At 38.4% G+C, this 13,083-nt stretch overlaps 1 long non-coding RNA gene across 1 annotated transcript; it reads right to left on the bottom strand.

Annotated features, from left to right (window-relative positions):
* Nucleotides 1-3,983: 3,983 nt before the first annotated feature.
* LOC141578471 (uncharacterized) lies at nucleotides 3,984-10,368 on the bottom strand. The gene is made up of 4 exons (XR_012508857.1): nucleotides 10,204-10,368; nucleotides 9,991-10,106; nucleotides 7,874-7,944; nucleotides 3,984-4,131 (listed from the first exon to the last, which is right to left on the bottom strand). It is a non-coding gene; the product is annotated as an uncharacterized LOC141578471 (long non-coding RNA).
* Nucleotides 10,369-13,083: the final 2,715 nt, after the last annotated feature.

Below are 13,083 nucleotides of genomic sequence, written 5' to 3'. Positions count from 1 at the left end.
TGAGAAAGACATTTTAGGATAGAAAAATGAAGCATTTGGGGCTAACATAGTGAATAACTGAAACTATAATAGAAGACTATAGAAATTGTTTACCATTTTAATTTCTGGCTATTATGCTAGAACTTGAGGTAAAATGTTCATATAATGTAGGTATATTATCAAGGTTAGTACTGTTATGGTATTCATACAAGTGAAACTGTTGGGAAGAGGCAAAGTGAGAATAATTTCAATGGATCTATAACTGCTGAGTACTTCTTGGTTTCCCCCTTTTTGAATGGGAGTGTGAAAAAAGGCCATCCTATCCTTGTCTCATTGTTGAGTATTGGGGATTTGGAAACAGATAATACAGCTCTTTAGTCTTCATGTCATCAGTTCAGGTAGAGTGTTACTGAAGAAGCTGTACTTGAGGAACTTCACCCAAGGAGGCCCATTTGCACCTGAACCTGATTTAGATGAGGCAATACTAGATCTTAAGCAGATGCCCAAATAGAATGAGACTTAGAAGTCTCCAGGAAGATAATAAATGCATCTTCTGTGTGGGAGGGTAGGAAGGATGTGAATTTTTGTAGCCAGAAGTTGGACTGTGACATACTATATTTTCCAGAGATGGTCTGCATGCTCTCCTTACCATGGCAGTCAAGTGTAAGTCAGATCACATTTCTACTGCCCTCAAAACCTTGATACTCTTCCTACTGAGTGTGAAGTCCATGTTTCCTCCCCCTGTCCTGAGCAGACCTTTGCACACTCTCAACTCATAGAATATGGGGAAGATAACACTAACTGATTTTGAGATTAAATCCTAAAACTGACACACACCTCAGCTTTGCTTTTTTGGGACACTTGCTCTTGAGACAGAGCCACTACCATTTGTGAGGAAGCCTACGTTAGCTCATAGAGAGGGACTACATGAAGCAGCCATATGCTGGTGTTCTGGTCCGCAGGCATGCTGAGGTTCCAACCAACAGCCAGCATCAACCATGTACGAGAGTGAAGATGCCTCTAGATGATCTTAGTCCTAGCTGTTGGATAATTTCAGCCATAAAGTCTTCCCAGCTGAGATCTCAGACATTGTGGAGCAAAGACCAGCCATTCCTGCTGATTCTAGTCTGAATTTCTAACCCACAGGCTTTGTGAGCATAGTATAATGGCTGTTTTTTTTTTAAAAATCAAATTTGGGGTGATTTTTAATATAGCCATAGTAACTGAAACACTGGAAAATTAGAATAAATTATATAGACAAACAATGGGATTTCAGCCCTTGACTTTTTTCATATAATCCCCTGGTAGTGCTCACTCAACAGAAAATACGATATATATTGTGGAATCTATTGCTGAGACCAACAAAACTTATTACAAAGTTAAACTGATGTACACTTAATAGTATGCATTGTTATTATCATTCTATATGGTTCTCAGTAGTTTTATTTGTAGTGCTTATAATTTGCAGTAGATTTCTATGATACACTAATATAACACTAATCTGGATACTGCTGATAAGACTAAAGTTCATTCAACTGTAAAATCAAGTTGCCCACAAAAAAGACAATTTATGCCTCTAGAGTGAAGTATCAGGTCTGGTAATAAGCCGAGTGTAGGAGACAAGAAACTGGAGGCTCCATCAGAGGCAAGTGGATGGTAGCACTGTTGGGAAACTGATAAAAAGACTGTGCTGCAATCAGTGGAGGACTAGAGTGAGTGGAACAAGAGATGAGGCTGAAAAGATTTGAAGTGGGACATAAGAGACATATGAGAATATTCTAATCCTAAAGATAGGAAGATCATGGGACAAGAGTCATCCGTGGAACCGAGTTGTTTGTTGAGTAGTCCCTTAAGCAATGGGCTGGACGTTTGCTTAGTGAAAGTGGGTAAATTAACACAAGAGCTTTAGATCAATAATTTCCAATCTACCTTAATGTTACCATGTTCTTCTTAGAGCAGGGATTTAAAGAGACTTACAAGACATTCTTCCACTAACATCACGGCAGAAAGAGCATTGGTTTAGAATCATACAGGCTAAGTTTTGACACAGGATCCAGTTACTTATTTTCTAGTTATCTGGCCTTGGGCAATTTATCTTACTTCTCTGAATCTCTGAAAGGTGAATAAGGAAAAGAGGTTAGTATATATTTCCTGACTAATCTTACTTTTTTTAAGCTAAGATGCCTTTTCTTGAACAATAAACTTGATATATTGATCTCAGACATCTTGGTTAAGCTACCTATTATGGCATCTCTTAGGAAGATTGTCACGAATATTGTATTTATTGGATACTATGTAGTTTTAATCTCAAATTATCTCATAGAAGCCCTTAGTTGTCTTGGAAGAATAATTGATCCTCTTAAATTTACTTTTGGGGACAGTTGTAGTGCTTTTCTTCTTTCGTTATTTGACCTTGAATTATTCTGAGTTCTAAGATAAGTGATCTTTAGCAAGCACTATTCAATTTTTCTTGCTTACTGATTTTTCAATTAAAAGCCTCCTTTTAGGGTCAGCACTAGGGATCTACAAGATGGCGCAGTAGGGCCCTGTCTAACCAAGAGGAAAAGTAAGTCTCTAGCCTCTGACTCTTGGCAAAAAGGTGGACTCCTCCTGGCTACTACTTTCTATCTCCATTTTAAGATGAAAGTCAATGTGATATGAAATCAAAGATGCAGAAATTTAGAACAAATTAAACAACCAAACAGTTAAAAACAAGCAGTGAAGAAACGACATAAATCTCAACTAAGCAAAAACTCACAACAGACCAATGATTTGAAAAATTTAGAAAAATAAAGAGAAAAAAGTCTACCCAATTAACCAACTAGCCAACCAACTAACCCACCAATAAGCAAACAAAAACCAGAGAATTGCTGACTGCCCAGTGTGGCATTCTGGGTGAGGAACAGGGCTATCAGCAACGGCCTGATAATTTTTCCTTAGAGATGCTACAATTGTGCCTTTAAGACAAGTCACATGAAATCTCTGTAACTCAAGGGCAGAACTGAGCAATCAGTTTCTTTGTACCATGGAGGACTTATTTTCACAGTTGGTTGTAATGAATTTATTTCTCCCAGCTCAGCCAGCACATTGTTAGCACTAGACACTGCACCCCTAGCAATTTGATGTTTCCTCTTCAGAAACATCACGTATTCAATTTAAACACTTCCCCTATGGTGGTAGGTTATGTATACTTGCTGGTGGCAATAAGCCACCAGGTATAGCGCACTCCCCCTCAATGCCCCAACACTATTCTGAGACTTGAATATTAGAGACAATTTCAGGATATTGGGTACTTTTTCTTATCACAGTATCACTTAGTATTTAAGTAATTGTCTGTCATCACATTATCACAATTTCACTGTCTGCTCTCTGCTCCAAGCCTGAGACTCCCACCGACTCTAATCTTGCCCAATAAATTCCTCTGTCCTTTTCTAGCCCCTATATAATTCCATTTCAGGTTCTCATCCTCCAAAATAGAAGAGCTGTTGCCTCCCTAAGCTTATTTTGAGCTGGATGCCATAAGTTTTGGAGACTTTCACCAGCAGCAACTTTGAGTCAGAGGTGAGAGCCATTCCTCCTACAGGGAGGAGTATCTGAAGCTGTAAGGTGAGCACAGGGGAAGCAGGGGAGAGAGCATCGTGAGAAAGGATCTGACTGTGAGCACAGAGGAAGCGTTCGGCCAGAATATTCAGAGACATTAGGGCTAAAGGATAGAAGTGTGAAGAGGGAGAGAAGGAACTGACACTCTTCCTCCCTCCTCACCCAGGTACCTCTGAAGTTTCTGCTGAATTAAGCTTTCACACTCCAAAGTGCTGAAGCAGAGCTGTCTGTGCCTTCACTTTCAAGTAACTCATGCTTTTAAATGGAGATTAAATGCCAAATGAGTAAGGGAGGTAACACATTAGTGTCATAATGCAAAGTCCTAAGAGAGATAACATATCAGTGTGAATCCAGCTCAATCAACATGCAAATAACACTACCTGGTCTCTTCCTGCTGTTTTGGAGGAAAGGTGGGGAGACAGATGTAACCAGGAAACAATACAGATGGAAACAGAAAGGCTGGCTGTTTCCTCTCTCTCTCAGCTCGCCTTCTAGTTATACAGGTACAGTTATGTCCTTTATGTACCTAAAAATTTTGCCTCAGTCCAAAGCCTAGAAAATGAGTAAACAGAAATTAAGTTGTCTGTACTAAGTTATTATACTGCTTTATAATTTTGTCACAAATTTCTGGCTTCACATCCCTTCTCTCATTTCCCCTTCCCAATAAACTGATGCTATCACATTATCACCCCCAATTTCAGGATGTTGAAACTAAGACCCAGACAGTTCAAGCAGCTTCCTATCCTCCAGTAGGCAAGGGGTTGGTAGAGCCAGCCCTGAGACTCAGGACCTACACTCTGGTTCCCACGTTCCTGCCATTCCACCAGAGCTGCTTCCTGTTTACGTGACTTGGTGCAGACACATAGAGAAGCTGCACACAGTGGCTTCTGACGTCTCCAGTCTTTGAGTACTGTACCATAAAATAAACCCTGTTTACTTTAACATAATATTATAAAACGAGTTGCCTGGACAACTGATAAGACATGCTGATGTGTGTTGCATTTTCTTCTTGAGAAAATAATACCATGCAGAGTACTCATGATCTAGTACTCACGACAATATCCTAGAAGACATCATAAAGAAAAGCCAAGGTTTCTACGTTTTTGGAAATTCTGCTATTTATCTCTTACTTTAGGATGATAGGATTTAAATACTATTACCCATGTATTTTGAAGCTATAAAAATACCATAATTATAGTGCAAGTATAAGTAATTTCAGTGGACAAGTTAAGATTCTATAACTTCATAGCATTCACCCAGTGCTTACTATTTGCCAGAGACTGTTCTAAAGGCCATCAGATAAATCAGCTCTTTTAATTCTTAGAATAACTGCTGTAGGATCTAGGTGCTGCTACTGGACCACAATATATTGGGTTAGTTGTCTGAGAGTTCATGGTTAGCAAGCCACAGAGCTCCAGAATTCGTGCCTCAATTTTAGGATAACTTCTCTCTGTTATTAACTGTGTGGTTACCGTACGTTGGCTACATGCACTGTATTTCATTCCAAGCTCATGGGCTTGCCTAGCTACTAATTGTATTTCATTTTGATAGCTCTATTTTTCTCTTGTTTTTCATCTCTTGCAATCAGGAGTAGGATCTCTGTTTCAATCCCAAATGGAACATGAGGCTTGGGATATAGGCTTTGAAAGACCTATCTAATTTATTTAATAAATAAATGAATGAGTGAATTATCATATGTGATGGCAAAATGTTTATAAACCTGGTTGGACATAATTTTCTGGGAGAGGAGGTCCTGTTTAAAGCTTTCCCTCAAATAAACTCTATAGGGAGGTCACGTAGGAAAAGTACAGGAATGTAGCTGGAAAGCTGCAGTGAGTGTATAAACTAGCAGTGTTTAGTAAGTAAATTAATTTTCCTGGGCTTCATTTTCTTACCTATGAAATAAAGCTTTAGCCTATGTTTTCTTTGAAGCTTCTCAGTTCAAAATTATATGACATTATGATTCCATTCATCATAACAGAATTTCAATGACCAGGTTTTAAAAGCCTTAAGCATTTTGTTTCCATCAGTTGACTTTTGCTAGGCTTGGAAGTATCAATCACATCTTTTTTTTTTTTTTTTCCCTTCTCTTTCTCTCTTTTAAAGGAAAAAAAAAAATTCCCCGAGTGGATAAAGTTATTTTTCACACTCTCTCACAGTGACAACTATTCACTGCATTAAAACCCCAAACCAAAGCAGTGACATATCCCTTATAAAGTATTCACAAGCTATTGAGCCAGCATTAAAAGTGGAAAATACATCTTTGTTCATAAGGGGACACTGGCAAAGATTAAATAGACTTCTATGAAGTTCCGGGGGTGAAAGCCATATTTCATCATTATCAAAACTAGACATTTTTCTTTAAATAATGGGTAACATCTTCTGTCCTTGCTGTGCATGTGGAAATCTCTTGGACAACAGTGGAAACTTTGCATGAAGAAGTGATCAGAGGCTACTTCTCTTGTTTATTTATTTATTTGATTTATTAAATCTGCCTGAGCCTCTGGAGTCATGAACATAACTGTAAAAAACACTAGTGTGCATAAATCTGTTTCTTTCCCAACCTCACAGTTGGGATTCTCTATATCAATAGACAAAAGCCTGGATTCAGCCCAGAGTATTAATGAAAGTTGTATTTCTCATTTTGTAGTCCTAAACACAATTATATTTGCTAACACATTTTCACCTCTGAACATTGTCCAGAATGCCTCAGGTTTTCTAATGTTTATTTTGTTTTTTTTTTTTTCCTAATTTATTTTCTGCTTCCAAGGGTCAGTTGTACTACAAAATGAAGAAGGGCTGATGGAAGCTTTTTCTCATCAAGACTCAAGTCTTAAATGCATTTCTTTGGGAAGTGTGACCCAAGGCACTAAACAGAACTAAGAAAAAGAAACTGGCTGACAGTTTTTCTTTGTGATATGTAGCCAGATTGTTAGTACTGCTACTGATATATTGTTAGATCTACTGAAGCAAGAGATATTGGTTACCTACAGGTATTGGTTGCTTATCTAGCTCTGTTTTTGAAGCAAGGTCTGAGATTTCCAATGGTCACTTAAAGGTACGATCAGCTCCATGGGCATGTGGCCTGTGCAATCATACTGGGCAGCAAGCTTAGAGTGGTTGGTTCCATGCTTGGTTTAATGCTCTGTTAAATCAGTCTTGAAAGTCTTAACAATTTTTGAATAGGAAGCCTCACACGTTCATTTTGCACTGGGCTCTGTAAATTAATTAGCCAGTCCTGCTTAAGAGTAGGATCTCGTTAGGTCTTTTCAGTGATGTCTCAGATGCCAATTTTGGTTTTGTACTGGGGTTAATTAAACTAGAAGGGTAGTAGCAGTCGCCATTCACTGATCTACATGTACCCAGAGCTGTATAATGGACCACATGCTTGATCTACAGTATCACCCTGAAACCTGAAGACATCATTTTTCTCATTTTTAAGGATAAGAAATCTGGGCCTCAGAGATTTTAAATAGCTTTCCCGAAGTTGCACAAGCAGTGAATATTGCAGACAGGACTTAGACGTATGCCTTCAGCTTCTAAGGCCCATGCTCTCTCCTGTACACCACACCACTTTCTGGGAATGTTTGCTTTAAATTCATGGTGGAGCACAGACTCATGGAGGACACCCTGGTACAGGTGTCATCTGTAGGAGTTTTAAAAAGACTTGGATGAGATTTGTTAACCAAAACCTAAATGTCATAAGGGAATCCATTTGACCTATGTGTGGTTTCCTGAATGGGGCAAGATTTCTTAAACCATGGGATAACAAGTTAGCTCAGAATTGAAGTCTTTATTTATTCATAAGATATTATTTTATTAATGTTTCCTTTGACAATGAGGACTATGCTTCAGATTCTCAGAGCACTTTGCACATAGTGAATCATGAGAAAAACACTGGCAAAAGTGAAGCTATTTCTCCTTGACTACAAATTAAGTATTAATGCTATGCTATTTTTCTCATATCATGCTTAAGATAGGTAACAAAGGTTTTCCCTCTAGTCTCTCCTCTTCAACAATGTTTTCTATCAACCTCTTCATGTCTCTCCAATGTCATCAATCTTTTTAGTTGACACTGTGGGACACTGTGGACATGTAAGCATCTGACCAGAGGAAATCCCTCCTCCAACTCTCCTGTATCTTTTGTCTTTTTTCTTACCTTGATGATAATATTTTTGACTGCTGCCTTCCCCGGTCACGTTGTAAACTTTCCTTGACATCCTTGTATTTCTTTCTCTTTAAAATTTTAATTTAAATAAATTGGTAGACCGAGTATTTGCAGCTGTTCACTTACCTTTTATTTTTTCATGCTGATTCTGTCTTCTGCCAAAATTGAAGTTGCTTTGAGCTCTCTTTTTTAATGACCTGATGGAAAACATTTAGCCAATGATATTCCATCTCCTTTCCTAATGAGGAACATAGCATGTTTATTTAATAAAGAAGTGCTTAGGGTGGGAAGGGACAGCTTGGGATTTCATAATGTAGACTAGATAAACAAGATGGTACTGTGTAGCACAGGGAAATATATAAAGGATCTTGTGGTGGCTCACAGCGAAAGAGAATGTGAGAAGGAATGCATGTTATGTTCATGTATGACTGAAAAATTGTGCTCTACACTGGAATTTGACACAACATTGTAAAATGACTATAACTCAATTAAAAAATGTTAAAAAAAAAAGTGCTTATACAAAGACAAGTAGCTGCAAAAACTCTTCCACACTGGACAGATGGTGAAAAAGAATGTCAATGTAAAGGGCCATGTAATAGGCTGGTAAGATTTTATAGTCTCTTTGGAATGATTACATGTTCTAGTAAAAAGAGAAATTGCTGTCATCAATTTTAAAAATAATTTTTAAAATAATGAGGAATGTAGTTTTATATATGACCTTATTAAAAATCTCATGTTAGCAAATACTTGCCGGGAAAATGAATAAGCTTAAATTTTTTCCCTTATTTTTTTATCCTCAGCAAATACGTTTTAGGTAGTCAACAAATAGTTTGACTAATTGACATGTTTTGCCATTCCCCCTTCTGTTTGTCCTCAGAATATGGTTTAGTAATTCATCTACCTCCCATACACCCATAAACAACAAGGACTTACTCTATAGGACAGGGAACTATATGCAGTTTATTGTAATGAACTGTAATGGAAAAGAAACTGAAAAAATATGTATGTATGTATGTATGTATATGCATAACTGAATCACTTTGCTGTATGCCTGAAGCTAAGATTGACTGACTACACTTCAATGAAAAATACAAATTGAAAAATTAAAAAAAAAATTAAACACAAGAAAGAAACAAAGAAAAGAGCAGGTACAGGAAAAAACTGAGGTTAGTTATACATGATTTTTATTAGATTAAATCCAAATTCTTTTAGATTTTGCATATACAGGAAAGTTATCTTCCCACTGAGAGAACAATATAATAATTTTCTATTGTATAATCTGAGCCATTCTCCAAGGAGATACACGTTCAGCCTTTCCCTCTTTTCTATTTAACAATATTCAGCAGAGAATGGGGAGAAATGTCATGTTGACCCAGGCTGGTGATGCTTTCCTCAGAGTCGACCTACCTCTTCACTGTTTCATACCTTCTTGGTTAATCCTAACTTTTATGTATCTAAAACGGCTTAAAAGGGTTCATCTTCTGGATTATTAAGGAAATAGGAAGTCCTAGCCAAAACTTGTTGAACTTTAGAAAGCATAAAATAATAGAATGTGTGAGAGAAAAGAGCCCAGCTGATGATCAGGAGTCCAGCTCTGGAGCTAAGTCTTCGGTTTGTCCTCTTAACATAAGGCTGGGTCCTGCAGGAGCCTTCGATTATGCAAGGGTTCTGGGAAACCATATGCCCCCTGTGCAATGCAGATGGAGGTAAAGGTTTCAAAGATATATAGATAAAAAAAATACAAATTTATTTGAAAATCATTATTTAATTAAAGAAGCTGTTTATAACTGTCAAGTTTGGTGCTCGCTTCCACAGCACATATATATAATCGTCAAATTGGTCATTCAGCAAATACCCGGATGATACAGTAATGTCGAATCCCCTTCACTGTGCTCTCATTTTAAGAATGGATCCTTTTTATGTAATAGGATATGAAGCAGCTGTGAGTAGAGGTGATGTTTAAGTGTGTGAGAACTGGCGTCAGTCTGTCAGAGAGTGAATTCTGTATTAATGACTTCCTAGTTACGTGAACTTGGACAAGGTATTTTACCTCTCTTGCCTCCATTTCTCTTCTGTTTAATGAGGATAATAATATCTACCCCACTGGATCTTTGTAAGGCTCATATGAGTAATTATAGTTGAAATATTTAAATGGGTTCCTGGCACAAAAAACCCAATAATACAAAATTAATAAATGGCAGTACAAGCTCAATTCTACAACAGAAAGTAGTCCTGACACTCACCTGTTCACTGAATGCGTTTGAGAGGTTGGTTCTTTCTTTGGGCACTCAGTCTAACCAAGCTCGTGGAGAAGCCCTCTCCCTGCACCGTCGTGAACAGCACTCTCCATATGTAGTTACTTAAATAAGGATGCACGGTAATATTTTGGTTATAATTTGGGATTTGAGTGGCAATTTTATCACAAGAATTTTCAGCAGTCACTTTGTTGCTTTTACCTGTCACTTGCTGATTCTGTCCTGGACTCTTCCCTTCCTCAACTTCACAGCCACATTTCCAGCCAGGTCTTTCTTCTTTCCCTCAAATCCCCAAACACATATTGCTTGAGCGCGCTTCATGACAAGTTTGGGACTTTGCCCTGTAAGAGCCAGAAAAATGGGCACACGCAATCCAAAGGGTCACAGCAATAAACAGAATGCTGATTGGCTCATGGAAACCATTCAAAGGTCTCTGAGCCTCTCCACAAAGGCTGTCACGTTGTTACACCACATTAAACACAGGCCTGTGCAATATTGATATGTTTCATAACTTCAGAAATGACAAAAACCTCAACAGCTTCCAGGCTTTTAATTTCCTTTTGTAACCATTGTTAACAGACTCTTCAATGTCAAATGAAAAGCTAAGTCTCAATGCTAACTCTTCCAATCCCTCCCCCTCCCTCTAATTTCTCCTCCAACATCCCCTTAAAAAATAGCCCATCTTCAGTTAGCCTCATTTTCTGAGTGGAGAGCTCATTCCCGGAGAATCCACGTAGCTTTTCCGCGTGTTGAATGACCTGTCGCCGAGGTCAGCTGCAAGCCGGGTCTGCCCAAACCCTGTCTGGGGCTGGTGGGGATCCTCAAGCAGGAGGCTGCTTTGAATTCCCTGAGTTGTCCTGAGGTATCACTGTCGCCAGATGCTGTTGGGGTACTTGGGTGTAGTCAGACTCCCTCACCCCTACTGCTGACCAAGGAGAGGCCGTGCCTCCCCTGCAGGAGTCTACACTCCTTAGCTCCGGGGAGGAGGGGAAAAAGTAAACGGAAAGCAATAATTTTAATAATTTAAAAGCTGCTTAATTCAGGTTCACAAGAACTAACTACTATAAATGCAACATAAATACTGTAAATCAAAGATAAGAGGATAGAAATTATCTGCAGGCCAAAATGCAGTTTCTTTTTTAATTATTTTCTTTTTTTGCAGGGTGAGGTAACTAGGTTATTGATTGATTGGTTGATTTGTTTATTTATTATTATTTTTAATGGAGATACTGGAGATTGAACCCAGGACCTTGAGCATGCTAAGCATGTGCTCTACCACTAAGCTATACCCTCCCCCGTCCAAAAAACAATTTCTTAAAATTTGCCTTGATTCTTTTTCCCTCCTTCTGCCTTCTTCCTGTTTAACCAGTGTGCTCCCCATTTCTCCCAGTGTTCTCACACCGTCTTCTGTGTTTCCAGGACACTCAAAGGAGTTTCTAAATCACTCCTTGGACCTTTCTAGGGACTTTCCACCAGGGCTTCTGGACTTACTTTCTATTCCAGTTTACTTAGCCTGGATCTCTCAGGTTCTTGTGGAGGTGGCTGGCTGTTCGTAAAATCTAAAGTCTGTTAGCAAGTTAAGAATCGTGAACTTAATAATCTATCCATCTGAGGGATATTTGCATTTTTCCTCAGAAATCATAGAGATAAAATATTATATTCTCACTTATAGAAGAATTCAAAGAAACTGAAGAAAAGAGATTTTGGGGTAAAAGACTAAATACATTGCACACAAAAAATGGGCTCTGAGAGATAATGTGGCCAGTATAGTAACTCCAGGCAGAAAATAGGTACTAGGCATTTGGGAAAGGTAGAGTGTGGAGGGGGTAGACTGTGGGTATTAATTGAATTTTAGAGCAGAATTTTATATTTCACAAATGAAAATGAAGTTTTGCTTCTCATAACAGCACAGAAAATACAATCCTACAAAATTTCCTAAGAAATTTAGTGCTTCTTAACCTTGGGAGTTTCTATCTGCCTACCCACGTGAGAGGGTGAATATTTCAGAATCTTGAGGGATTAACTTATGTGTCTGCCTTAGAGATGATGACAAAACCAAAACAAAGTAAAATGCAAGAGCTTTGGTGTCAGGTAGACTTAAAATAGAATTTTCACTCAGTTCTTAGTAAGCTGTGTGCTCTCATATAGGCTATTTCATTTCTCTGAATCTGTTTCCTTGTCTGTAAAACAGGGGTGATTTTCATACCTAGCTTGTAATATTATTGAGATATTATATGTTCAGGGCCTAGTGCAATGCTTTCCTTACAGCAAACAGTCAATAAACAAGAGCTCTCATGATCGTTACTATGTTTCCAAGAGTAAACCCTGCATTATTGTTTAATGGCACCTGGAAGTTGCCAGGAAAGCCCAGAGCTACTCAAGAGTTCTGATTTTTCTTTTGACTCATGAAAACATGATTAAATAAAAATTTACACAGTTATTTTATGCCATTTTAAAATTCATCTTTGTAACTGCCACTGAACCCAGCACAATGCTTTGTGCTTAGCAGGTATTCAGTAAATATTTACCCAGCTGATAAATCTGATGATTGGAAATATCCACATGGGGTCCAGGGTAACTCTGTTGATGGAGTCAGAATACTCCCTAGCCTCAAGTCAATGTGGCATTTTTGAGTGTCAGTGGTAAAAGTTATGGGGGGACATCAGGTTTCTATTTTTGGTGGAGAAATGCATTTGCATGCATGTGTATGTGTAAAACTAAAATGTTCTGGCATAAAGCAAATATCCAAGGGGCAAACTATGAGGAGGTTATTTATTTATTACAAGTTATGGATGAGTTCTCAGGGCTCCCTCATAGCTCAACCATGTGTGAGAGCCAGGAAACAAAAGGATCTTAACGAACATGTGGAAATAACAGTGGTTGTCCTGGTCAGCCCACAAGATAGACATCCAGCCTCCTTAACCAGCCCTATTGGGGGCAAGAGGTGAGTTCTGAGAAGCCTATGTCTTCTGTTACTGCTGAGCTCCGTGGGGCTGACCCTCATATTTGAATATTAAATTAGTAAAGGCAGAATCTACACAATACCAATGGTATTAGTCATGTCTGCTGGGGCATCCAATA

Source organism: Camelus bactrianus, chromosome 8, assembly GCF_048773025.1.
Source record: "Camelus bactrianus isolate YW-2024 breed Bactrian camel chromosome 8, ASM4877302v1, whole genome shotgun sequence".
Taxonomy (NCBI): domain Eukaryota; kingdom Metazoa; phylum Chordata; class Mammalia; order Artiodactyla; family Camelidae; genus Camelus; species Camelus bactrianus.
This window is presented reverse-complemented; position numbering and strand designations above follow the sequence as displayed.